The sequence below is a fragment of the Cajanus cajan genome, chromosome 6 (assembly GCF_000230855.2).
Source record: "Cajanus cajan strain Asha chromosome 6, NIPB_CcT2T_4, whole genome shotgun sequence".
Lineage (NCBI taxonomy): Eukaryota > Viridiplantae > Streptophyta > Magnoliopsida > Fabales > Fabaceae > Cajanus > Cajanus cajan.
In genome coordinates, this window is record NC_138522.1 from 13,498,513 (window position 1) to 13,524,499 (window position 25,987).

The window sequence follows — 25,987 nt, forward strand, 5'->3', positions numbered from 1 at the left end:
TATGTTTTTCTCCATTTCTATTGGGGCAAATGACTTTACAAGCTTCAATTTCAGGTGTGAAAAAGGATAGTTGAACCATTCAAGAAGATTGAGACAAAATACTATACAAGGGGTATATTGAATGGCCACCTTCCCCAAACCTTTTTCTTTGGGTGCAACAAATTCGTTCGTATTATTTGTCCCTTTCTTTTTAAATCGAATTGGATCCTAAAATGTTATCAAGTAAACAAGCTAACTAGTGGATAAAATATTATCATCAATAATTAATTAATATGGTTGTGCATGTATACTACATCAGATGATACATTAATGACAATAGGATAACCATATTAAGTAATGGTGATGATACAATCAATTTACAACATGAGATCCCATGCATCATAAAAAAATTATAAGATAGAATATTTAAAGTAAGAAAATTTAGATAGCTATTACTAATTTAAAGAAAGAAAATTACACTAACATTGAAGCTAATATAGAGAAATTAATTACCTTAGGAAAGCTATTAGATGTGATTATGCAACTCCCTTTACCACTATTAACACTAGCATCAGACTGTTCTTTATTATTTGTTGATTCTTTTTTCCAAAGCTACAAAATCTCATTTTTCATCCATGCCATTCTTATAATCATGTCTTTCATTTGAGCAATTAATTTATAATGTGTTTACTTTGTGTGTCACTTTTTGGGTGGGAAATAATCTTTGTGAGTGACTCCAAATCTCATTGCCCTAACATGACCTAAATAGTTTGGAAAACATAAAGCTTGATATAAAATGTTTGAACAAGCATCATTTATCTCCTCTAGATATATAGTTTGCGATAATATCTCCCAAAATAAGTAAGAATCAATCATATATATCAGTTTGGTATGACACATAACAACTATTTTCAAGTCATGTTTTAATATGAAATGATTTAACTTCCACATGTATGCCAAGCTTGTTAAACAATGTTAATTTCACTCGCCTTGTTCATACGAGCATGTTTCAACAATTCTTGATAGGGAATGCTCCTATAATAGTTGATCCCGATTCCTTTACACTAGTGCAAAAGAGGCTTTTTATGTCTGTATTTTCACGTCGAACCAAAACATATCCGACGTAAAAACGACGCGGTGACATTTTTAAAAATAATGCAAACTTTTTTACGTCTGAGACGAAGGGTCCGACGTAAATTCAACAATCTACGTAGGTTATATAAAATAGTTTTTTTTTATAAATGTATAGTTAAGTTGCATAGCGCCTCTCCATTCTTCCCGTTCTTCACCAGATTTTCTTCCCGTTCTCCATGCTTCGCACGCCAACACGTAGCGCCTCTCCATTCTTCCCGTTCTTCACCAGATTTCCTTCCGTTCTCCATGCTTCGCACGCCATTGGTTGGGAGCACTCCGATTTCCTTCCCGTTCTTCGCTCATTTCCTACGTTCGAAGGTTCCTTTCTTATCTTCTTCGCTCCTTTCGCTTTTCTATTTTCTTTATTCACCAGATTGCATGGTATCATAATGTTTATCTTTGGCTGCAAACAGGAGCAGAGTATGACAAGGAGTGCAAGATTTGTACAAGGCCTTCTGGATCTTGAATATGGACTACCAGTTCAAGTTAGGGACACAACTCTCAGGAGAACGACCCATTCTGCAAGGAGAACGGGTCGTTCTCCTTGCAGAACGACCCGTTCTCCTTGCAGAACGGGCCGTTCTCCTTACAGAACGGGCCGTTCCAGCGTATTTTTTTTTGGGTTTTTGAAAATTTTTTATGTCGGTGTTCGAAAATCTCCGACGTAAATTTACGTCGATCTAAAACGCTGACGTAAATTTACGTCTCCCGCTTTAACGTCGGAAGTTTTTCTGACGTAAAAACCTTAAAATAGCTGACGTAAAAAGCCTCTTTTGCACTAGTGTTATTCTAATTTTTGTTATAGTATTCATATTAGTTAGGATTGCTTATTGGCAACTTGTATATTATATATTTGTGGATATATTCATTTACCATTTATTGCTCAAAGCATGCATACCCCTTATGTGGGCCCTTATAAAGGTACTTAAAATGTGATGCTCTTCCTTTTTTTTTTTTTTTGCTTTTTACTTGTATAGAAAGGTTGTAAACAAATTATAGGTACATATTATGAATCAAATGATAAAGATACTATATTTGGATATTATATATTACCCAAAAAAATTCATCCATACATTTGCAACAAATTCTCTCCAAACATTCTTAGTGATCATTGATGCATACTTTTTAAAAGGTTGAGTAGGAGGATCATCTAAATAATTATCATTCTCATCTTTTAGATAATTACTGACCAAGTTAGTTTTAAAACTCCTAAGAAACTTACCCTCCACCTTTAATACATGAATCTTATGAGATGCATCAATATTAAAAGTTAATTATCAAAAAAATATTAGCACAAATAAGTTGGTTAACCATAACAAATAAATTAAAATAAGTAGACATAATTAGTATATTTTACTTGTATATCATTCATTCCAAATGATTTCCTTATAGGCACTAAAAGTTGAAGCTTTCCAATTATCACATGTTATAAGAACATTATATCACACAATAGACCCAAGATAACTAATGAATGTTATACTACCAAGTTCAACTGGTTGACCTTATGCATTCCATGAAACCTAATTAAAATAAATGAGTATGTATTAATATTTGAAAAAGAAACATAACTCCAAAAAAGGAAATAGATACATTACATCTAATTTTTTTCCTTCACTTTTAACTCGAACAATTTTCTTCATAACAACTACAACTTTCTTCCATTTAACTTCCTCGAAAGGAAGATTATTATCTTAATCATGAGATGCCATTTACTTGCAAGAAAAGAGATTGGTAAAAAATGTTAGCATTGATATAAAGAAAAGATATACAAATAAAAATAAATTATAAACACAACATAAAAATCATGTGTAAACCAATCTTTTCCTTTTCCTAGTCAAATTTAAACTTTTATGTTCCTTATTGACACGAAAAGATGGATTGAACCAAATCCCTTCATCATGGTCTTCTCTCCTATATAGGATATCATTTGTTGTTGGATCATCATCAACTAAATGTGACATCTCATACAAAGGATCACCTTAATATTTGGATCTTCATCCTATATATCTTCATTGTGATTATCATTTACTTTACTGGTCAACAACATTATTAACCAATTGATATCAGTGGGATAAGCGACATACAAAACTTTTTGAGCTTATGATGCTAAAATAAATAACTTATCTTTGTACCCACCCTATAAAAGTTCATTTGCATGAACTCTACCTCATCTTGTTGAACTCCATTATTATCAACCCACTTGCAACCAAACACGAGAACATGAAATGTTTTTTAATCCAACCCCATATACATACAATTAACCCAAAATATGACATTTGCATATATGGGATTTCTATCTTTAGCACTTGAGATATACATAGATTCAGCCACCAAACCAACGTCACTATTTTGCATAGTACTTTGATCATCTTGTTCTTTTGTATAAAATATGTACCCATTAATCATATACATGATGTAAGAGAAGACTTGAAAAGTTAAAGCATTTACCAACCATCACAATCTGTTAGAAATTGAAAAGAAATTTGCATTAACCTCTACAAAAATGTGGTTTTTTGGCCATTTTATAAAAGTTTCATTGTGTTTTCTTGTTATCCAATTGTCATTCCTAGTTAGATTTAACCTCTTAAGCATGTCTTTGTGTCTTTCAACATGTTGTTGGACTTCATCGTCATTGTTTAGAACATATAATAGAGCTTGTTCCAAATCATCCCTCAATAAGGTCACTATTGCTTTTTCAATAATCCTTTCTCTTTTGGTTCTCCCAAAGTGTTGAGACTTTGGAAGCCCTATTAATTCAACATTAGAAAGGTAATCAATACAAAATCCAATAACTTCTTAAAGCATGTATCGTTCCACAATACAACCCTCTGGTTGATTTCAATATTTTACGTGTGATACCCTTACTACCCAAACACATATATTGTAATAATGTAAATAAATAAAGAAATTTTTTTAACATTGGTAAAGGGTCTACATAAAACCTTCATAAATGTTCTTCAATATCCATATAATTAAAAATAAAACTTAGAAAATAAAACATGAGAGTTTACAAATTGTTTTCAAAAGAATAAGTATAACTCCAAATACATATAAAAATCCATGTCCTAGAAATTCTCTGTCCCGATGTCCCAATATCATAGCTCACCCGCAACTTAACTGTCAACATTCTAGATGTCACTCATAACCGGATCTTCCTCACCTAACATCCAGAAATTGTACGGTGAGAAAAGAATATATATATATATATATATATATATATATATATATATATATATATATATATATATATATATGTAAAGCATACAAAGAAATGCCACCAATTACAATTTCCATAAGGTTCATACATGTCAAGTTCTACCAATAATAAGTCAACATTTCATCATCAAATCTCAATCATATATATACACCACCATTATACAATATGCACTATGTCATGCTCACGCCACCGTTGTCGCATTACTCGATCAGCAACGTGCCAAAGCGTCATATGTACTAATTGCCACACACATCATACAACCAACACTATGTCCATAGCCACCATATCACGTAACCAGCACCATGTCATGCTCACGCCACCGCTATCGCATCACATGCCTAGTGTCATGCCATGCATACATCTATGCTAATTGCCACACATCCCACACTATGTCATGCTCACGCTACCGCTGTTGTATCACATTCTCAACGACATACCATGCATACATTTGTGCCAAGACATCACACCACAGTCCATAACTCAATTCCACATCACATACACAATCAACAGTTTCACTCAAAATAGTAAGTCATATACAAAACTTGCACTACATCCTCATACACATCAATATCATTACCAAGCATACTTATGAATAAAGCACCAATTTAATCATATATCATACATATATAAACTAACTCTACAACCTAGTATCATACTACTTTAAACAACTTTTCAATTCACATGATAATACCTTAAAACATTAAAATAACATATGTTTCCCTTTGACAACTGTCAAAGCAAACAACACACAGAGATTTATGCTCATCCAAATAAGATCAAACCTATCTCAAAAGAAACATAAAAAGATAATATACAACTCTTATGAAGACACGAAAGTCTAAAAAAAACATCTACTTAGTTAAAAATTTCAAAAACCGCAACAAATATAGTTCATGCTGACAGCTTGACCGCTATTCATTAAAATAGTCATAATTGGAGTTCTAGATCTCCTTTTTATGTGATTCCAATGCCATTGAAAAGCTAACATCCAAGGCTACAACTTTTATGAAGACAAACAAATATAATTTAGAAAGCACCAAACTGCTAAGCCCTTACCAAACCGCTCAGCGCTTTACCTCTAGGAATTTTCCCCTGTCACATAGCCCTCGAAGGGCTCAACCCTTTCAAACGGCTCAACCATTTAAAAAGCGCTCTGCCATTTTTGATAGCCCAGCCCTTTTCCTCCAAGGATCCTTTCCTGTCAGGCGGTCCCCAAAGGGCTTAGTCGTTTGATGACAACAACCTTCACACCTAAAACTCATAAAATTTAACATGCGACCCCTAGAATCCATCCCTATAACTATAGATTTTAGAGATTGTATAAATAATAAACTTCAAATATATTCAATAAATTCAATGATTTAACCAAAATCCAATATTCTAGCTTCCCTTACGAATCCTAACTCACAAGCACATTGCTAATGATTCAATCTCTCTCCCAAAATATCAATTTTAACAATTATTCACATATTCAGAATCATAAACACATACAAAATCTAATAACAACAATTCTCCATACATAAACAATTATAAAATTATTAAAAATTCTAAGGGAACTCTTGTCCACCCATTCCCTCATGGGACTGTACACATAAATCTCCCATTTTCCCCGATTCCTGGTTATGCAAATTCGAATAGTCTTGGTGTGATCTAAGATCGTTCCTGAGTACTTCTCCTTAGAGCTCTTAGTTTCTCCTCTCCCTTCTCTTACTCCTTCCAAAAATGCCAAATAAAAATTGATGAGGGTTAATCTACTAACCTTTTCCTTTTCATTCCCTTGGGCCAGATCAACCCAGTCCAACTTAATTCGTGACCCGTTTCCCCTTTCTCTCAAAATAATTAATAAAATACATAATAATACAAAATATTTTCCTTTCATAATAATAATCCAATATTTCTAACCCTAAAAATAGAAGAAAGAATATAATATTAATAATAATATTATTTTCTATAAAAAAAATAAGGTGTTACATCATGTACCCCTTTAATATATTCATATAACGTTTTATTGAATACATCCATCTCATATAAGCCGACCCACATTATTGTGTTTCCTTCACTAAGTGAATGGTAAGATGAACCATTATGTCAAATAAAGAAGGTGTAGAATACATCTCAAGCTCACACAAAGTTACAATAATTTCTCTTTCCAGTGCTTGTAATTTTCCAAGGTTAATAACTTTGTTACAAATGGCTCTAAAGAAGTAACATAGTTTAGTTATGGTTTATCTTACATTTTTAGGCAAAATGGAACTTACACCTATTGGTAGAAAATACTTCATGAGAACATGACATCCACAAGACTTTAACCCCTTTAATTTTAGATCCTTCAAAGATACTAGGTTCCTAATGTTTGATGAATACCCTTCTAGAACTTTAACTAATTCTAGAAACTTACAAAAAACTAATTTCTCCTTTCTAGTTAGTGTTTGAGCTGCACGAGGTAGATCTTGATGTTTGCCTTTCTTTATCGATCCCAATTTTGTTTTAATTCCCATATTGAGTTAATCCAACCTTGTGTTGATGTCGTTCTTAGACTTTCCAAACACATTTAGCAATGTATTGATCATATTATCACAAACATTTTTTTTCAATATGCATCATATCAAGAAAATGTCTTACATACAAGGACTCTGTGAAAGGTTTAGTTCACTGTACTTGGCAAGTGAACCAAGCTTTGATGTAGTATTTTAGTATCGTCATTAGGGATTTGCGATATTGGTAATTCTTGCTCTAATGATTTATAGAAAGTTGTTGATATGATTGGAAGTGAGTCAATTTGGAGTAAAATAGAACAATAATGTAAAATTCAGAAGAACAATTATATGAAATAAGGATAGGACTCAGGAGCACTTGCTAACTCTTAAATCTTCCTAAAATAAATGTGATTTCAATTGATTATTTTCACGTTCATTAATCAACTCAACCAGATTCCTCAAGATTGAGTCCTAAGGTTATTAATTTTAAACATGATTCCTCTATGTTTTGAAATTAATACCTTGCATTAAGAACAACAACTTGAACAAAGGTGACTAATTAAATCAAGTCTATTCCTAGAACAAGAGATGCTTAGGTGCAAGATTCAGTTCAGGTTCTAAAAAATGTTTCCCAACAAGATTCAAAAACCAAAAGTTCATAAACAGGTGATCAAGCCGAAATAAACATTAAGACAAGAATTAGGAACAAGTAATGAAAATGAAATGCATATATAATCAAGAAGTAGAAGAGTTAGTAGTTACACCATAACCAATCCCAAAGAGTTCAGCCACTCATGGCTATTACAAGATCAAAGGAGAAGAAGAAGAAATTACAAAGGAATAGATGGACAAAAGGAGTTGATCCTCGATCCCAAGTGATCCACCTCGGAATCTCTACTTCAAACCTTGTTTTTCCTTCTTCGTGAGACTTTTTCTGTTATCTCTATTCTCTTTTGTGATACCTTGTCTCTCTCCTCAATCCCCTTTTATATTGGCCTTCAAAACAAGGGGAAAATGTGGATTTTAATCCCACCGTTGTAGCTGTGAAATCCACAGCAATGGCTATGGAGAGTCCTTCATGTTTAAGTAAGCTCCATGGCTGCAGTTGTGAAATCCACAACCATGGTTGTGGAGAATCCTTCATGATTAAGTAGTCCCAACACTACAGCTGTAGAATCCACAACCATGGATGTTGCTCTTTGGATCTTTCTCTTGATCTCCAGTACCCCATGGCTCTATCTATGGACCCACAACCATGGCTACAAGTCTCAGGAACTTTAATTTTTGCACTCTAGGTTTCCACGGCCATGGCTGCAAAATCACAGCCATGGCTATAGAATTCTGTCTTCCAAAATTTTTCTACAAAAAAGGGAGAAAATTACCATTAAATTTCTACTACTCTTTTATCTTCTAATTTTGCCTATCTTGGGGTTAAATAACATCAACCTATTTACATTTTGATCAAAAAAAGTGCTAAATCTTAACAAAAAATATGTATAATAAGCACTCAACAAACTCCCAATATGACAAATAAAAAAAAAGACTTTTTTCCTACCTATTTGTGACTAGATCTCCTGCAAAATGCTTACAAAATTCATTATTTATATCCTTTACCGTTTTCAAAATCTTTATCACCAAACAACAATTTTATAGCTCTTCATTTTTCTATTCTTTCATTAAAGGCTTTTCTTCGCCCCCAATAATGATGTTTTGAAAGTAAATATCTATGATGGACAATAAATACATTTTTCTTACCATGTTCCAACCACATCCAATCTGTATTTTCCTTACATGTAGGGCATACAAGTTGCCTTTGATATTATATACTGATAGATTATCGTATGCTAGAAAACCATTAATTGTGCCAAACAACTTTACCCTTAGCTTGAAATTTCTTCCACATACTCATTATACACCTTTACACCTTCACTCTATAAATCCTTCAAGTCTTCAATCAAAGTAGCCAAGTATATGTCTATGTCGTTCCTTGGTTGTTTAGGACCTGAAATTAACATGGGCAACGTCATGAACTTTATTTTCATGCATAGCTATGAAGGTAGGTTATATATAATCATAACCATAGGCCATGTGCTATAGGAGTTGCTTTACATACCATGTCGATTTATTCCCCAATTATAGGTTATATATAATCATAACCATAGGCCATGTGCTATAAGACGTAGGTTTCTTGGTTCTTTCCCCAATTATAGTAATTGTGGTCAAATTTTCCCATTGAGGAGAATTTGATACATGCACATGAATCTTGGTATTATAGGAAAATACGATACCATTTTGATTGGCGATAATTTTTTCTTACAATGCTTGGCCCTACATTTAGGAATTTTATCCAATGACGCTTATTCATTTTGAAAAAAAATGCAATCATTTGAACAAGCATGTATCTTCTTGTAGCTCATTCTAATAGAGCTCAACAATTTTTAGCCTCATACATTCAACTAAGAAACACATTGTCTTATGATAGCATATCTTTTAAAAGAGTTAATGCTTTTGTAAAATTATTATTCGACCATCTCTATCCCACTTTCAAATTGAATAACTAGTACAACAATCATATAACGATGTCTTTACATCACTTGTCAACTTGTCAAACATCTTAGGACAATGTAGTTCTTTTTTGACAACATTTGCAATCTCCTCAACTTGATCACACTCACACTATCTTACAAATGAGGATTTGCATTGTTGTTTCTATTTTCACCGTATTTTGTCCAACATGAATATCTTTTATCAATTCCATTTCATACTAAATATTTATCCAACTCATGCATTAACTACACTTGAATTACAACACTTCAAGCAAAGACAAATGATTATACTGGGGATTGTTGCATCCTTAACTACAAATTTATGAAACTTTTCCACACCATCCTCGTATTCTTTAGATAGTTGACTATCAGACATCCATTTTTGACTTACATTTTATTGATCTATCATATTAGTTATTTATATAGATGTCAAATTCACATATTCATGACTTTCTCCCATAGCAAGTATGATCATTGTAACCTAACAACATGGAAACACAAGGGTAAACTTGTCTAAAAAGACAATAACATATATAGAAAGCTTAAAAAAAATAATACAACTTCAACTTTAAACAACTCCAATGAAAAAAAAAAAAAAAACTTTCAACATTAAGAGTAACATAACAACTCATTTCACAACTTACAACTCAACATTATCACATTGAAAGATTATTTTAGTGTGAAAATATTACATGAATTCAAAGGATAACATACGTTTTTAAAAATAATATAATTAATGAAAATATAATATAAATGATAAGATTTGATCAAAAAAGTAAAATAAATACATTTTCCAATTTTTTAAAAGATAATTGATTCAAATTTCATGTACTTCTAAGTAACATTTCTTCGCATATACATTAATATTTTCTTGTTCATGCTCTTAGGTTTGACCAATAAGTTTTAAAATATGATATTCATTAGTTAGTAATGGTGACGATAAAAATTCATCTATAACCTATAGATTCAGTCACTATTACCATTGCTACTGTCGTTAATATTGCCACCACCGCCATCACCATTTTTAATAACGTTGCAGGAGAAGCTTAGGTTAGTTGATTTTTTTTTCTTGTAATATTAGTGTGGATATGGTTTAAGAATTTACTTATGCTTGAGTTGTTCTGCGGTGAATGCTTGTAACTTTTGGCATCTTGCAGTTTTATTATATTCTTAATAGGTTTTGGGAACGAACAGATCTAAGGTGGTTTCATTTTTTTGCAGATCGCATGCACTCAGCCATGACGAGTTGCTGCAATGAGTGTTGCAGCTCGAGTTTCTCAAGAAATGGGCGTGAAACTAGGACATGAGGTAGACTATCTTCATTATTGAATATTATAACATAGATTTCTCATTTCTTAGAAAATGAATATGTATATGTACATTTTATTGTAAATATTATTTTTTAATATGTAATTTGATTATACATATCTCTCTCTTTCACATGTCTCATTCTTTCAAATATTTATTTCAAACTTGAAAATTTGTAGGTTGGTTACTCTATCTGTTTTGAACTTTGTACATCAGAGAAAACTATTCTGAAATATATGACCGATGGAATGTTACTGAGGGAATTCCTTGGTGAACCTGATCTGGCAAGTTATAGGTGAGCTTATATAGGATTCATATTTACGGGTTTAGTTGGATGCTATATGATTGTTCTCTTATTATGTTTGCAAATATTAGTGTTGTGATGGTGGATGAGGCTCACGAAAGAACACTCTCAACTGATATTCTGTTTGGATTAGTAAAGGTGAGCCGAAAATTCTTGTGATAGAATTGAATGTCTGCCTTATTTATAATTCTAGCAGGCTGAGACAACTAGTCCTTGAAAAATCTGCATTTTGATTGTGACATTTACGACCCTTTGGGATATATTTGATTGCATACATTCTTTTGTTCGATATTGTTGTGCATTCATTTTTATTTGATCACTTGTCAATTTTTAACTCATCAATGCATGGTCTTTGCTCATATTTGGGTGTATTTGAAGAGCTTGTTCAGGTTAAATGAATAAACAATCTTATTTGTAGTTGTTCATTATAATATCCTCCTTTGTACTTATATACTCTGTTTATGTGACAGGATATTGCTCATTTTCGGCTTGATCTCAAGTTGCTAATATCAAGTGCTACACTTGATGTAGAGAAGTTCAGTGATTACTTTGATTTTGCACCAATATTCAAAATTCCAGGGAGACGCTATCCTGTTGAAAAAAACTTTACCAAAGCTCCAGAAGCTGACTACATAGATGCAGCTATTGTCACCTCACTTCAAATCCATGTCACTCAACCTCCAGGAGATATATTGGTATTCCTTACTGGTCAAGAAGAAATTGAGACGGCTGAAGAAATCTTAAAGCATCGAACTAGAGGTTTGGAGACTAAAATTGCTGAGTTAATAATATGTCCTATATATGCCAACCTACCAACTGAATTACAAGCTAAAATATTTGAACCCACCCCTAAAAGAGGCCAAAAAGTTGTCCTTGCTACTAATATTGCAGAAACATCATTGACAATTGATGGGATCAAGTATGTCATTGATCCTGGATTTTGCAAAATCAAAAGTTATAATCCAAGAACAGGAATGGAGTCTTTGCAAGTAACTCCCATCTCAAAAGCTTCAGCGATGCAAAGAGCTGGTCGTTCTGGAAGAACAAGTCCTGGAAAATGTTTTTGATTGTATACTGCATACACTTTTCACAATGATTTGAATGATAACATTGTGCCAAAAATACAGCAGACAAATCTTGCTAGTGTAGTTTTGTCTTTAAAAAGTCTTGGTATTGGTGACTTATTTAACTTTGATTTCATGGATCCTCCACCTAATGAGGCCTTATATAAAGCACGGGAACTTTTATATGCATTAAGTGCATTAAATAAGCATGGTGAGTTAACTAAAGTGGGTAGACGGATGGCAGAGTTCCCACTTGATCCTAAACAAAATAAAAAAGAAATGAAAATAGAAGTCTTATTGTCAGTCAAGATAATTATATAAGTTACATCGAAATAGTACTAGCATCATAATAATCACAAACATTACCTCCTTTACCTCTAAACCAACCCTCCAACTTATTCTTAACTTACTTTCATACCTGTCGCCACCCGCCGAAACGGACATTGGCATTCGCGACGATGGTTGGACTCTTTTTAAGTTTTGAAAGATGATGGATTGTTAGAACGACTTATTCTCAAACTGAGACCTCATCGAGCTAACAATTTTGTTTAAATGGCTCTCACCAATCCATGTTAATCCCAAGCGGGACCCTCCATGGATTAGTGGTTTTCGCAAAAAGAAGGGGTTCTTGGAGTCGCCACCAATGTTTTACTCAAAACATTGGAAAAAGATATAAGGCAATTGATTTTCACAAATCAACTTTGGCCATTACAACCAGAGTCGGGTAAGGGAGTCGGTTACGTGTGAGGAAGGTGTTAGCACCCCACAACGCCCCTTTCGGGTTCCCTATGACGGATTATTTCATAAATAATAGTGTAAAGTTACTAAATTACCCCTATTTATTAGAAACGATTATGAGTAAAATATTTACATGATGAAAACTCTAAACATGCAATGTAACAATCAAAAAGCAATAAATAAAAGCGGTAAAAGAAGGGATTTGGAAAGAAACCTTCGAAGCGGGCTTTTATATATTCAAAACGAAGTTTAGGAGGCTTTTTGGCGCTCCTTCCCACTACACGTCCGCTCGCTCCTTTCCCTAAAGATAATTTTTACTATGGAAATCAAAGAGATTTCCCTTCGACTTGTTCGAGTCTCAAGCTAATGGCTCATGACTCAAGAACTTCGTCGGATTGGCTCTCGGAGAGACTTCTAGGGCAGAGAATAGCTCAAAAACCCAAGAATACTCAGCACGAGGGTCCAGAAGTGTGGAAAAAGTGTGGAATGACGTGCAAATGACGTCCTATTTATAGGATTGAGGCGCAATACGGCCTGGGAGGTCAATACGGCCCGTACTGGGTTTTTGAACTACAGTACGGCCGTATTGAATTCAATACGGCCGTATTGAAGTTCAAAAACTTCAATACGGCCGTATTGGTTTCAATATGGCCGTATTGTAGTTCAAATAGCTCAGTACGGCCGTACTGAACCTTTGGGAGGGCGTATTGGGCTCCAATCCTCACACACCCATATTCTAAGCTACTCTAAGACTTCTAGACCTACAAAGAATCATCCTAGGGTCTTCCAGGAGTCCTTCTGGCTGACTTTCCTTCGGTCTTTGAGAGTCTTTGAGCTTTATTTCCGACCCGGTCAATTTTAGGGGTCTACAGCTGCCCCCCCTTTACTTAGTCGAACGTCTTTTTTTGGTGTACCGGTTGACAAGTAAAGGAGTTGACCCAATTGTCCGGGGAGTAAGCCATCCTTCCGACTTGTAGTGTCTTCAGGTGAGAAAATTGTTGAGTAGCCTCTCCAGGTTGAGTTTGTCCTCTCCAGGGTGAGTATTAGTCGTCGCCTCTCCAGGCTCGTGCATACCTCGGTGTTTCTGACGACCTCGGTAGCGTGAGTTTGCCCTCTCCAGGGTCTGCATGCCTCCGTGTTTCTGACGACGTTGGCAGCTGCATACCTCCGTGTTTCTGACGACGTCGGTAGCTGAGTATTAGTCGTTGCCTCTCTAGGCTCGTGCATACCTCGGTGTTTCTGACAACCTCGGTAGCGTGAGTTTGCCCTCTCCAGGGTCTGCATGCCTCCGTGTTTCTGACGATGTTGGCAGCTGCATACCTCCGTGTTTCTGACGACGTCGGTAGCTGAGTATTAGTCGTCGCCTCTCCAGGCTCGTGCATACCTCGGTGTTTCTGACAACCTCGGTAGCGTGAGTTTGCCCTCTCCAGGGTCTGCATGCCTCCGTGTTTCTGACGACGTTGGCAGCTGCATACCTCCGTGTTTCTGACGACGTCGGTAGCTGAGTATTAGTCGTCGCCTCTCCAGGCTCGTGCATACCTCGGTGTTTCTGACGACCTCGGTAGCGTGAGTTTGCCCTCTCCAGGGTCTGCATACCTCTGTGTTTCTGACGACATTGGTAGCATGAGTATTAGTCGTCGCCTCTCCAGGCTCGTGCATACCTCGGTGTTTCTGACTACCTCGGTAGCGTGAGTTTGCCCTCTCCAGGGTCTGCATGCCTCCGTGTTTCTGACGACGTTGGCAGCTGCATACCTCCGTGTTTCTGACGACGTCGGTAGCTGAGTATTGGTTGTCGCCTCTCCAGGCTCGTGCATACCTCGGTGTTTCTGGTCACTTTGGTAGCGTGAGTTTGCCCTCTCCAGGGATTTGTGATGATTTTGTCTCCACAGTCCACGATGCTGCTTCGACAGTTGTTTTTGATTTTGGTGCCGCTGAGGGCTGGATAGCGCAGGGATCCGTCTAGGGGATGTGCAGTTACTCATAGGTTCTTGTGTCCCAACTTTCCATTGTGTAGTTGGTGTCCACTGGGAAATTCTGATTCCTTGGGGATGCAGACACAAAGATGCTCTTCCTGAGGTGAGCGATGCCTTATGATTGGCTGACGTCCTTTCGACGTTGGTGGAGTATCCCGGTTATCCTTATTCGGGTGAATTTTTGATTTTTGGTTTTGTTGCCTCTGCGTAGGCTGTTATCTGCTAGGGGATTCTGTCGTATTGATCTTGATTGGCCTCTTCTGTTAGGCGGATTATCTTGACGTTCGGTTTTTTGGTTGAATACCGAATTCCGCTTGGGGAATGGGTATCGATCTTTTTGGATTTTCCTTTTTTGGAGGAGTGCCTCTGAGTAGGCGAATGGGGATTGAGGATCTTATGCATCCCAGAGTATTATTTAGAAAGCCTCTTCAGGCTTAGCTTCACTCGTCGCTCGAGTTGGAAAGCTATCTTCCACTGAGGAAGTCTAAGTCCTTTGACTCGGATATTTTGTTTGGATGATCATGCTTCCATTGGGGAATCTTGCTGATCTTGCTCTGATAGCTTTCACTGGGAATTCGGCCCAAGAGTGCAAGCTGAGATGTCTCTGGGGAGTATTATTTCGGCAAGCCTCTCCAGGCTCAGTTATTCTGTACGATTGTTGGATTTTCTGAATTTTTGCCTTTTTTGTCGATTTCAGCTTTTTTCGGAATCGGAGGGATCTCAAACACACTCACAGATAAAGTATGCAGAGGAATGAGAGGAGGAGGGACGTATTTATAGAAAAAATTAGGTCAGTACGGCCCGTACTGAATTCAGTACGGCCGTACTGAATTCAGTACGGCCGTACTGACCTTACTGTTGATGTACAAAAGAATGGGCCGATACGGGCCGTATTGAATTCAATACGCCCGTATTGGTGTGGTCGTTATGGCCAATGCTGCCGTATTCATTTCAGTACGCCCGTATTGAGTTGAAAATTTGTTCATAACCCTAATTTTAGTACGGGTGTACTGAACATGATACGGGCGCTTTGTTTTTTCTGAAGTTTATATGTTTTTTGTTTTTTGTTTTTTTTTGTTTTTTTGTTTGTTTTTTCAATAAACAGAGAATAAGTGATCTTCCAGTACACCTATCATCTGTATGCATGTATGCGGTATGATGCACCTAATTCTATTTGATTTATTTTTCAAAAGAATTAACCGATGCGTTTCTTTGCTTGGATTTTGCCATTCCTCTTAGACGGGCTGTGCGCTGCCGATTTCTGTAACCGAGGAATGATGCGTGTTATATCGAGATTGGTGTCATCAACCCAGTGATCGTTCCCTTCCTTTAGAAGATGTATCAACCTTCCTATTGACCACTATATCTCCATGTTCCACTAGATTATTCTAAAATCGTTTGGGACAAGAGAAAAGAAAGGAAAGATATTTTTGTTCAAAAGTTTGTGTTTTAGAGGGGATTATTATTGGTTTGAAAACGGTTTTTGTAAGAATGGCTGGCCAAGGTAGGCTCATGTGTTTAGGCTTTGTTTGATTAAACACTTATGAAGTTAAGAAAGTCTTGTTATTGACGTTGTGATTCGACAACTTAGATAGTTTCCCTTGAACCTTTCTTTTTGAATTCAGCTCATGGTACCATCATGGATTTCTTTTGTTTTTTGATTGTCCTTATTTTTGCCTAAAACACCCCTTTGTGGCGTCTCAGCGGACCTTTGTTTTTGTTCATTTTTGCAACCCTAATTTTTGCCTAGGTCACCCTTTCGTGGGATTCCTAGCGGGTTCTTTGCTCTTATTTTTGCGCAGCCCCCTTTTTGGGTTTCCTGCCGAGCTGTTTTTTTGTTTTTAGGATTTTGTCCTTAAAGGATTTCTTTTTTATCCATGATGGCACTTGTCGAGGCCAAGGAAAGGTGCTCCAAGTTGTCACGCACACTTCCACATAAAAATGATGCGGGTTTATTATTATTAAGATGATTTTAACCTCATTCATGCTTATTCAAACAGGGTTAAAAATAATGTGGTCTAGAAATTTATTGCAAGCAAGAAAAGAGGCAATAAGAATTAATAAAGAACGATTTTATTATAATTCTAGCGGAAACATGTGCCCTATCGAGGCTCGGGGGTCGGGCTGTCCCCGAGGAGTGATCTCTAACAGTCATCAGGTCTATACATCCCTATCGGAAGAAGAAGAGCACTTGATGACGACGACCGGCCTTGATGCTTGTGAACCGACCTTCCTAAAGATCTGGCTTAAAGAACGTCGAGAAGGATCTTGGTTCCTCTTCGTCCTTTGATCTTTATTAGGGTTGTATCCTAACCCTTGTTTCCCCGGATTATCCTTAATAATGGGTAGCTCGGGAATTCCTTGGGAATCCTTGCCAAGTCCTTGTCCAGGCAAGTATCCGTTCTTGGTGAGCATGTAGGCTACCTTCTTCATTTCTCGGGGAAACGTTTCAACATTGGCAATCTCCAATGCTTGGAAGGCGGTCTCTAGAGCTTCCTCTGCTGCATCCACGTAAGGTATGGCAGATGGTTTGCTGATGAGTATGTCATCTTCGGCTTGTACGGTCACCAGCTTGTCACCCACTATGAATTTGACTTTCTGGTGGAGCATAGAGGGAACAGCTTTCGCATCATGAATCCAAGGTCGGCCGAGGAGACAGCTGTACGCAGGAGTAATGTCCATCACTTGAAATTCGACATTAAAGATGGTGGGTCCAATTTGGATTGGAAGATTAATTTCTCCCACCACTTCTCTTTTAGAACCGTCGAAAGCTCGGACGATCATGTTGCTCGGGCGCATTTGGATTCCCTTGATTGCCATTTGATCGAACGTTCTTTTTGGCATCACATTCAAGGAAGATCCGTTATCCACCAAGACTTTAGCGATGTGGTATTCCTTGCACTTTACAGAGATGTGCAAGGGCTTGTTGTGATTTGGTCCCTCAGCGGGGATTTCTTCATCGGTGAAAGTGAGGTGATCATTAGTCGTGATGTGACTAACAATCCCCTCAAATTTGTCTTGGGAGATAGTGTGCGACACGTATGCCTCGTTCAAGACTTTCAATAGAGCTTGCCGATGCGGTTCGGAGCTTAGGATCAACGACAACAGAGTAATCTTTGCTGGCGTCCTATGAAGTTGATCCACGATGGAGTACTCGCTCTGTCGGATATATTTTAACAGCTCATCAGTCTCCTCCTCGGATTCCTTATTTTCCTCGGTTTTCTCCTTTTCTTTTTCCTTTATTCTTGGGAGCTTTATCATGAAGATCTTCGGGAGTGTAGATCCTGCCACTCCTAGTCATGCCCCCAAGTCCAGCGATGTTAGAGATATCGCTGTCGACAGAAGAATGGATGTCGTATATCCATGGCACAGCCTTATTTGATTCGTAGGGAAAAGGTCTTGGAGCAGTGATCCTTAACGGTGTCGGACCTTCCCCTTTATTTGTCTTGATTACCAACAACGGAGTTGATGTGCGTTCGCTTGGCGCGGTTGTTGGCTTACACTTAATAACAAACGGCGTGCGATCCATTCTGAACATACGCATCGATTAATCCTTTCTTTTTATTACTATTATTAATGAATTACTAGGAGAGATGTATGCAAATGAATGACTATGAAATGCACCTAGATCCCTCCATGATCTTCGATAAGAATGCATGATATGAGATGATGGCGTTGAATATGCATGCATTGTGTTTTTTCAACTAAGCATTATCATGTTTTCAGGATGCTCCTAAGATGATGCATGATATTGCTTGGTTTGGATAAATAATTTTTTTTTCTTTTTTTTTGGGTATTTTGCTTTTTGTATTTTTTCGGGTGAAAAGGGAAACTACCTACATGAATGTGATGAGGGCAGATGTTAACACCATGTAATGGAAGATTCTTATTCCTATTTACTCTTATTCTAAAAGGGGAATGTTGTATGTTTAAAGAATGCAATGTATGCTCAAACAATGTCACATAAACAATGCACAAACAATTCACTCATCCACGAACAGTCACGAGCGAATCACGAGGTAGGGGTATCCTGCAGACAAGTGCATATTCAAGGAGGTTCTAACTGTTCTCACCGGTCTAAGGCCCCCAAGGTGCCCCCATTATAGGGACCCAATCCCTCTCGTTGTAAGTCGATGGAAAGCTCCAACGCACTGTCGGACTTGAGTTCATGGTTTTCACCTTGAGTGATGCTTTCCGACAACGGTCTACGGGCACCTATAGACCCATTCGACAACCGGCCGTACTAACATCCACTCCCTATGGCTTTCCACTCATGCCCCCGGGTATAGAGGGAACTGTTGTGTGCAAAGGTTCGTGTGCAGTTTATCTTTCAAACGATTGCGGAAATTTAAACATCCAACAGTTATTAAAGCCAACTAGGTAAAACATGTTATCATACAAGCGAGGGGTAACGAAGTAATTTTAAACTATTATTTTAGAAATAATCCATCACTAAATGGGACTGACTCTCGAGGCTTCCCCAGTGAAGTCGCCATCTGTCGCCACCCGCCGAAACGAACATTGGCATTCGCGACGATGGTTGGACTCTTTTTAAGTTTTGAAAGATGATGGATTGTTAGAACGAATTATTCTCAAAGTGAGACCTCATCGAGCTAACAATTTTGTTTAAATGGCTCTCACCAATCCATGTTAATCCCAAGCGGGACCTTCCATGGATTAGTGGTTTTCGCAAAAAGAAGGGGTTCTTGGAGTCGCCACCAATGTTTTACTCAAAACATTGGAAAAAGATATAAGGCAATTGATTTTCACAAATCAACTTTGGCCATTACAACCAGAGTCGGGTAAGGGAGTCGGTTACGTGTGAGGAAGGTGTTAGCACCCCACAACGCCCCTTTCGGGTTCCCTATGACGAATTATTTCATAAATAATAGTGTAAAGTTACTAAATTACCCCTATTTATTAGAAACGATTATGAGTAAAATATTTACATGATGAAAACTCTAAACATGCAATGCAACAATCAAAAAGCAATAAATAAAAGCGGTAAAAGAAGGGATTTGGAAAGAAACCTTCGAAGCGGGCTTTTATATATTCAAAATGAAGTTTAAGAGGCTTTTTGGCGCTCCTTCCCACTACACGTCCGCTCGCTCCTTTCCCTAAAGATAATTTTTACTATGGAAATCAAAGAGATTTCCCTTCGACTTGTTCGAGTCTCAAGCTAATGGCTCATGACTCAAGAACTTCGTCGGATTGGCTCTCGGAGAGACTTCTAGGGCAGAGAATAGCTCAAAAACCTAAGAATACTCAGCACGAGGGTCCAGAAGTGTGGAAAAAGTGTGGAATGACGTGCAAATGACGTCCTATTTATAGGATTGAGGCGCAATACGGCCTGGGAGGTCAATACGGCCCGTACTGGGTTTTTGAACTACAGTACGGCCGTATTGAATTCAATACGGCCGTATTGAAGTTCAAAAACTTCAATACGGCCGTATTGGTTTCAGTATGGCCGTATTGTAGTTCAAATAGCTCAGTACGGCCGTACTGAACCTCTGGGAGGGCGTATTGGGCTCCAATCCTCACACACCCTTATTCTAAGCTACTCTAAGACTTCTAGACCTACAAAGAATCATCCTAGGGTCTTCCAGGAGTCCTTCTGGCTGACTTTCCTTCGGTCTTTGAGAGTCTTTGAGCTTTATTTCCGACCCGGACAATTTTAGGGGTCTACAATACCATGTATGATCATTGTAATCCAACACTTGAGAACATAAGGGTAAACTTGTATAAAAAGATAATAACATATAAATAAGACTTAAAAATATACAACTTCAACTTTAAACAATTTCAGCGCAAAACAAAAATTAACAAACTATAATCTAATCAGAAGTTCATGCCATAAATCAACAAAATATTCTTGTTACAACAATTAACAAATTGGAAGTTTATCAATATGCTATTCCCAGCTTCACCAAAATGTCTTCCGATAGCTCGCTTGCGAAGTTCATGACAACTGCACTTTTTTCCACTTATTGAGTTAAATTTGAATTTACTGATTTTACATGTTCAATAGATAACTCATGGTATAACAATAATGCTTTCAAGCGGACTAATTATGAAAGGGATGTATAACAATTATTTAATTAACTATCCATTATTAAGTTACACAAGATAGGTAAGTCAAAAGAATAACAAATCCTACTACAATGTTCTCCAATTAATCTGTTTTACTTTTCTCTGAATTCTATCAAGTGAGTAGAAGGATCAGTAAGATGTTGTCAAAGGATTTATAATTATAGCCATCAAATTCCTTAAACCAAAGAGAAGAAAAAAAATAAATCCCATCAATAGGAGGAATGAAATGCAACTATTAAATTTCAAATATTATAATTTAACGGTTTCTTCTTTGCAAAACAATATAATGCCAATTTAAGAGAGAAAGAGAGATACAGTCTTCAACATCCTTAAGCTGGTAATAGTGGGGGGCAATTTCCACCAACCACTCTAGCTTTAATTCTGTCACCTGTAATTTGAGTATGCAATTTCAGCTATTGACCGATATCCATTACAAGAAGTCATGAAACATTTGACTTAGTAACAGTTAGGAATACCTGTCTCATATATTCCTTGGTTGTGAGTACTAGTTCATGGTATACAACCCATCTAGGAAGAACCTATGAAAGGTAAACAAAGAGAACAAAAAATGAAATGAGAAACAATTGGGTATCTTTTACTAGAGCATAGCAGTCCCAACTTCATAATTCTTAATGCACATTCATGCAATATAAAATTGATTGATTCTTATAAAATTTCCTAAAAATGGAGTACAGAAAGTCCATTAAAACAACATATGTCATCATAAGTTGTTGCTGATGACATCTGTTGTTTTAATGGACTGTGTACACTAGGTTGAGTTGTTAGGATTTCTTTTAAAATTTCTCTAAAAAAGGAGTACACACAGTCCATTAAAACAACAGATGTCATCAGCAACAAACAACACCAAACTACCTCCACCAGCCCTGAATTAGGATGTATATGAACAGTCTGTGAAAGTTTAACAGTCTGATATGACCCATACTTTTGCAGTCATGCAGTGTGTGGGAAAAACCCTGCAGCAGTTAAAAATTAGATTTGGTAGACTAAAAAAATAACTACAATCCAAGAAATTAATAGTTTATTTTACCGGATGTAATGGTTTTCTTGATAGCATCTAAATCATTAGCATTTGAAGTTAATTCAATATCAACCCTCTCTAAAAGACCTACAAGTTGATCACGGATATCCATAGCCCGTTTTATACTCCTAACCTGAATATCAAAATAAAATAAAATATTACACCAAAAGTCAAAGCATGGATGTACAAAATATGAATAAATTCTAACAAAGGCATTTTAACAGATGAAAGAATACTCAAGTATCAAATTGTCACTAACAGATCATTGTTGAATGCTACAACATTTGAGATGCAAAGTGGCAGGGGAACTAAACATGGGCAGCATTGTCATAAGCCTACATACAAGTTCTAAAATGTTCTTTACAAAACAAATATAAGTAAAATAAAAAAAGTAAGAAAAGATGACATCCTTCTACAAGAAACCCAAAAAATAATAGGTATATCGATAGGAAGAAAACACTACTAAATACAACTTCCTAAGGATAGCCAATCTCTTTGCAAATGAAAACCCTCTAGAGTAGCTATAACATAGCACCATAATAATTTACAACTAAAACACCATACATCTCCATAGTAAATAAGGAGAATATGCAGGTAGATTTTTACGGCCAAAATAAATATTACCACTCTACAGATTGGCCAAAATGTTCCTTGATTATAGTTAAAAGAGAGAGAGATTTCATTTTCTGAATATGCTTGAGTGATAATTCCACCCAGCAGAATGAATTTATTTATATACAAGAGAACAAAATTAACTAAAATTAAAATTGAAAATAGTAAAAGCAAGAAACATTTCTAAACCTTACACCAATACTTTCTTTCCTCACTTCCCCTAATTTTCTCAACTCTCGTAGTCACTACTTATTTTACGTAACAATGGACAGGTGGGTACCACTCTCTAGCACATGCACTAAATATAGAAGTGACAAATACTGGATTGCAAAACAAAGATCCATATGTACCTGTATATAATTTTCATAACACCATTGTGTTGAAAAATTGGTCTCCTTCCATGAATCGTAGACCTGAATGAAAAAAAAAATCAATAAGGTCCAGCTAGAATCTCGAACAGATTAATATTTGACACGTGCATGCCAATGATAATCTGGCCATGTTTCAACTAGATGAAAAAATAAATACACAAAAAATATTCAAATCTATAATGATATCAACAATAGTGTCTTACATTTCACAGAAAGGAAAAATGGATATACACAAGTTGATAACAGCCAAAATAAAAAATAAAAAAGTCACAAGCAACATAACCTTTAGCAATGCAATATGGTCTCCCACATTTCCAGTGTGAAAATTCATCCTTGCATTGTTTGCATGCAGTTGTTTATCCTTTGGACGGTAAAATATTGAGTTTTCAATAGAAAGCATAGCAATAATAGAAATGATATCATCTGAACATTTTTACTTTTCTGAAGCCACTACCATTTTTGACAACATAGAATTCTTTTTTAAGAACTTCAATTCTATTGATCTAATGAGTTGTTGAATTGAATTTTGTGGCAGCATCCTCGAAGAAATTGCCACGTGGACCAGGACGTGCTCAAGAGGACAGATAGCTGACGCATCTTTACATATGCTTTGGCTGGTAAAAAAATGTTGTACTGTATATAATTTATAACTGTTTATTTAGAGTATAGCATCCTGTATCCTTACCTGGTGAAGTAACTTTCACAAGTTGCAGTTGCATGTGCATCCTTTGGCCGAGTGTTGATTTCACTTACCAACAAATTTTGTCATGTAGATATCAGGCTCATTCTTTTGTAATAAGTGACATCTAATTCAATTTTATTAGCACTGCTAGTTTAATATTGTATAAATTTTTTAGGGCAGTGCTTTAACGTAGAAAATATTCAGAGCAACTTGTATTTATTGCTCAAGGCTGTACAATTTCATTGAATCTGGCATATGCCATTCAATAATTTCTTAAATTTGGTTTTTGGTATCTCAAATTCAAATTGTTTTTTTTATTTCTATAATTTTAAAAGGTCTATATATATATATATATATTATATTATTTTTCTTTTTAAAAAAATACTACTCTATTACTAATCTTGTATTTTTACGATTAAAGAGCTAAAAAAATTATAGAGTAGATAAAAATAAATTGAGATATTTTCATTCTTCTTCCAAAGTTAAGAGAGTGCGTTATTTATAATCAATAGTTACAAGGTAGTCCTACAATTATTATCATCTAATATTTAAGGAGTTTAAAAATATAAATTGAATACATGATATTAATAATAATAATAATAATAATAATAATAATAATAATTTATATTTAAGTCAAATAGATACAAGATAATTTGACGAGCATATAAAAAAAAGGACATAGAAGAAACAATTTGAGCGGGAATTTAGTTGTTTAGGGCGTGACTCATGTTTCATTTTGAATATTGACTAAATTATCCTTAAAAATGACATGTGTCACAAAAATAATATGGAGTATGTTTGCAATTTTCCTAGTCTAAAGACGACAAAATGAATTATTCTGAAACATTTTTCTTGCATCAAAATTTAACATGTTTAGTTAAATATTTTATTTACTTAAAATAATAACTATCAACATTATAATTAGTTATTATTTCAAATGAGTAACTAAAAGTATTTAAACTAAATTAAAAGTCATTAATTCAAGTACTTTGACATGTGTATTTTTCAATCAATAATTAAGTTTAATCTTTATCTTGAACATATAATTATACTTCTTTATTAAGAAATTATTTTTTAAAATAATTATCAAAATATTTTTTTTACTGACATTCTTATAAATCATCGTAAGTAGTGTTTTTCTTTTAAAAACAATTATACATACCCTTTGTGTATATTAAATTATTTATATTAAAAAATATTGTAAATAATTCGTAAGTAATGTTTTTCTTTAGAAACTAAAATACATGGATAACGTTTTGACCATTTTTGATAAATTATAATCTAAATATTAAAAGATAAAGTTAAAACAAATAATGAAGGTATTATCACAATTTTAGTAAGTTATTCCGTCTAGTTATTTTTTCTTTAAAAAATCACCTTTCCGTTATTATTATATATAAAAAAATATAAGTTCTTTAATTTATAACTTTTCTCTAACTTACATACAGTGTTTTAAAAACAGATCGAACCGGCCAGTCGGACTGGTTGGATTTGGGAACCGGTGGTCCAGTTTGAGTTGTGACAGTGTTTATAATCTATTGGATGGTTACAAAGTGATCATTATGTGATAAAGAAAAATGATTATTATTTTTTAACTATATAGTTTTAATCAAGCCAACTATATTACTTTATCAAGTGAGAGAATTTTTCATAGTAAAAGAAATGTCTTATTAATGGTGGTGTTCACGTGAGAGATAATTTTCTTATTCAATGATATAATTTTAAACATACATTTGTATTTACAAGTATTTCTTATTTAAAGATATAATTTTCTCTTCATATTTTATTTGTTATTACTTTGTTGTTGCGACCTATAATAAGGGTTGTAAGTGTCAATTATTAAATGTTGTCATGAAATATCCATGAAAATGAAAAACATAAAACAACTAACCTATGATCTCATAAAAATAATTCTCAAATATCCATCATTATATATATATATATATATATATATATATATATATATATATATATATATAAAGGGTCTATGAAAACAAAAATCAATTTTTGGGCATATGACGAAAATATAAATCCTCTTAAGGGGCTAAATTATTCATCCTTATATATACTACATGTACAAAATAAAAAAGAATTGAAAATAGAAGTCTTATTATTAGTCAAGACAATTATACAAGTTACATCGAAATAGTACTAGCATCATAATAATCACAAACATTACCTCTTTTACCTCTAAACCAACCCTCCAACTTTTTCTTAACTTACTTTCATATCATGTATGATCATTGTAATCCAACACTTGAGAACATAAGGGTAAACTTGTATAAAAAGATAATAACATATAAAGAAGACTTAAAAAAATACAACTTCAACTTTAAACAATTTCAACGCAAAACAACTTTCAATATTAAAAGCAAATTAAGAAACAAATGCATCTTCAACTCAATAGTTCAAAAACAAATTTAAATGCATTAACTCAACAACTTAAACGACTT

The 25,987-nt window shown here is 35.1% G+C and overlaps 2 pseudogenes across 2 annotated transcripts; one reads left to right on the forward strand and one right to left on the reverse strand.

Annotated features, from left to right (window-relative positions):
- The first annotated feature begins 983 nt into the window (after positions 1–983).
- On the forward strand, positions 984–13,494 carry LOC109813320 (pre-mRNA-splicing factor ATP-dependent RNA helicase DEAH1-like; annotated as a pseudogene). The gene is made up of 6 exons (XR_014434351.1): positions 984–1,070; positions 1,527–1,598; positions 10,575–10,661; positions 10,841–10,956; positions 11,037–11,103; positions 11,436–13,494. The product of XR_014434351.1 is annotated as a pre-mRNA-splicing factor ATP-dependent RNA helicase DEAH1-like (transcript).
- A 7,592-nt stretch (positions 13,495–21,086) lies between these two features.
- Positions 21,087–23,656, reverse strand: LOC109813321 (pre-mRNA-splicing factor ATP-dependent RNA helicase DEAH1-like; annotated as a pseudogene). Its single transcript, XR_014434352.1, has 6 exons — positions 23,136–23,656; positions 22,832–22,894; positions 21,879–22,002; positions 21,704–21,804; positions 21,307–21,369; positions 21,087–21,218 (listed from the first exon to the last, which is right to left on the reverse strand). The product of XR_014434352.1 is annotated as a pre-mRNA-splicing factor ATP-dependent RNA helicase DEAH1-like (transcript).
- Between the last annotated feature and the right edge of the window lie 2,331 nt (positions 23,657–25,987).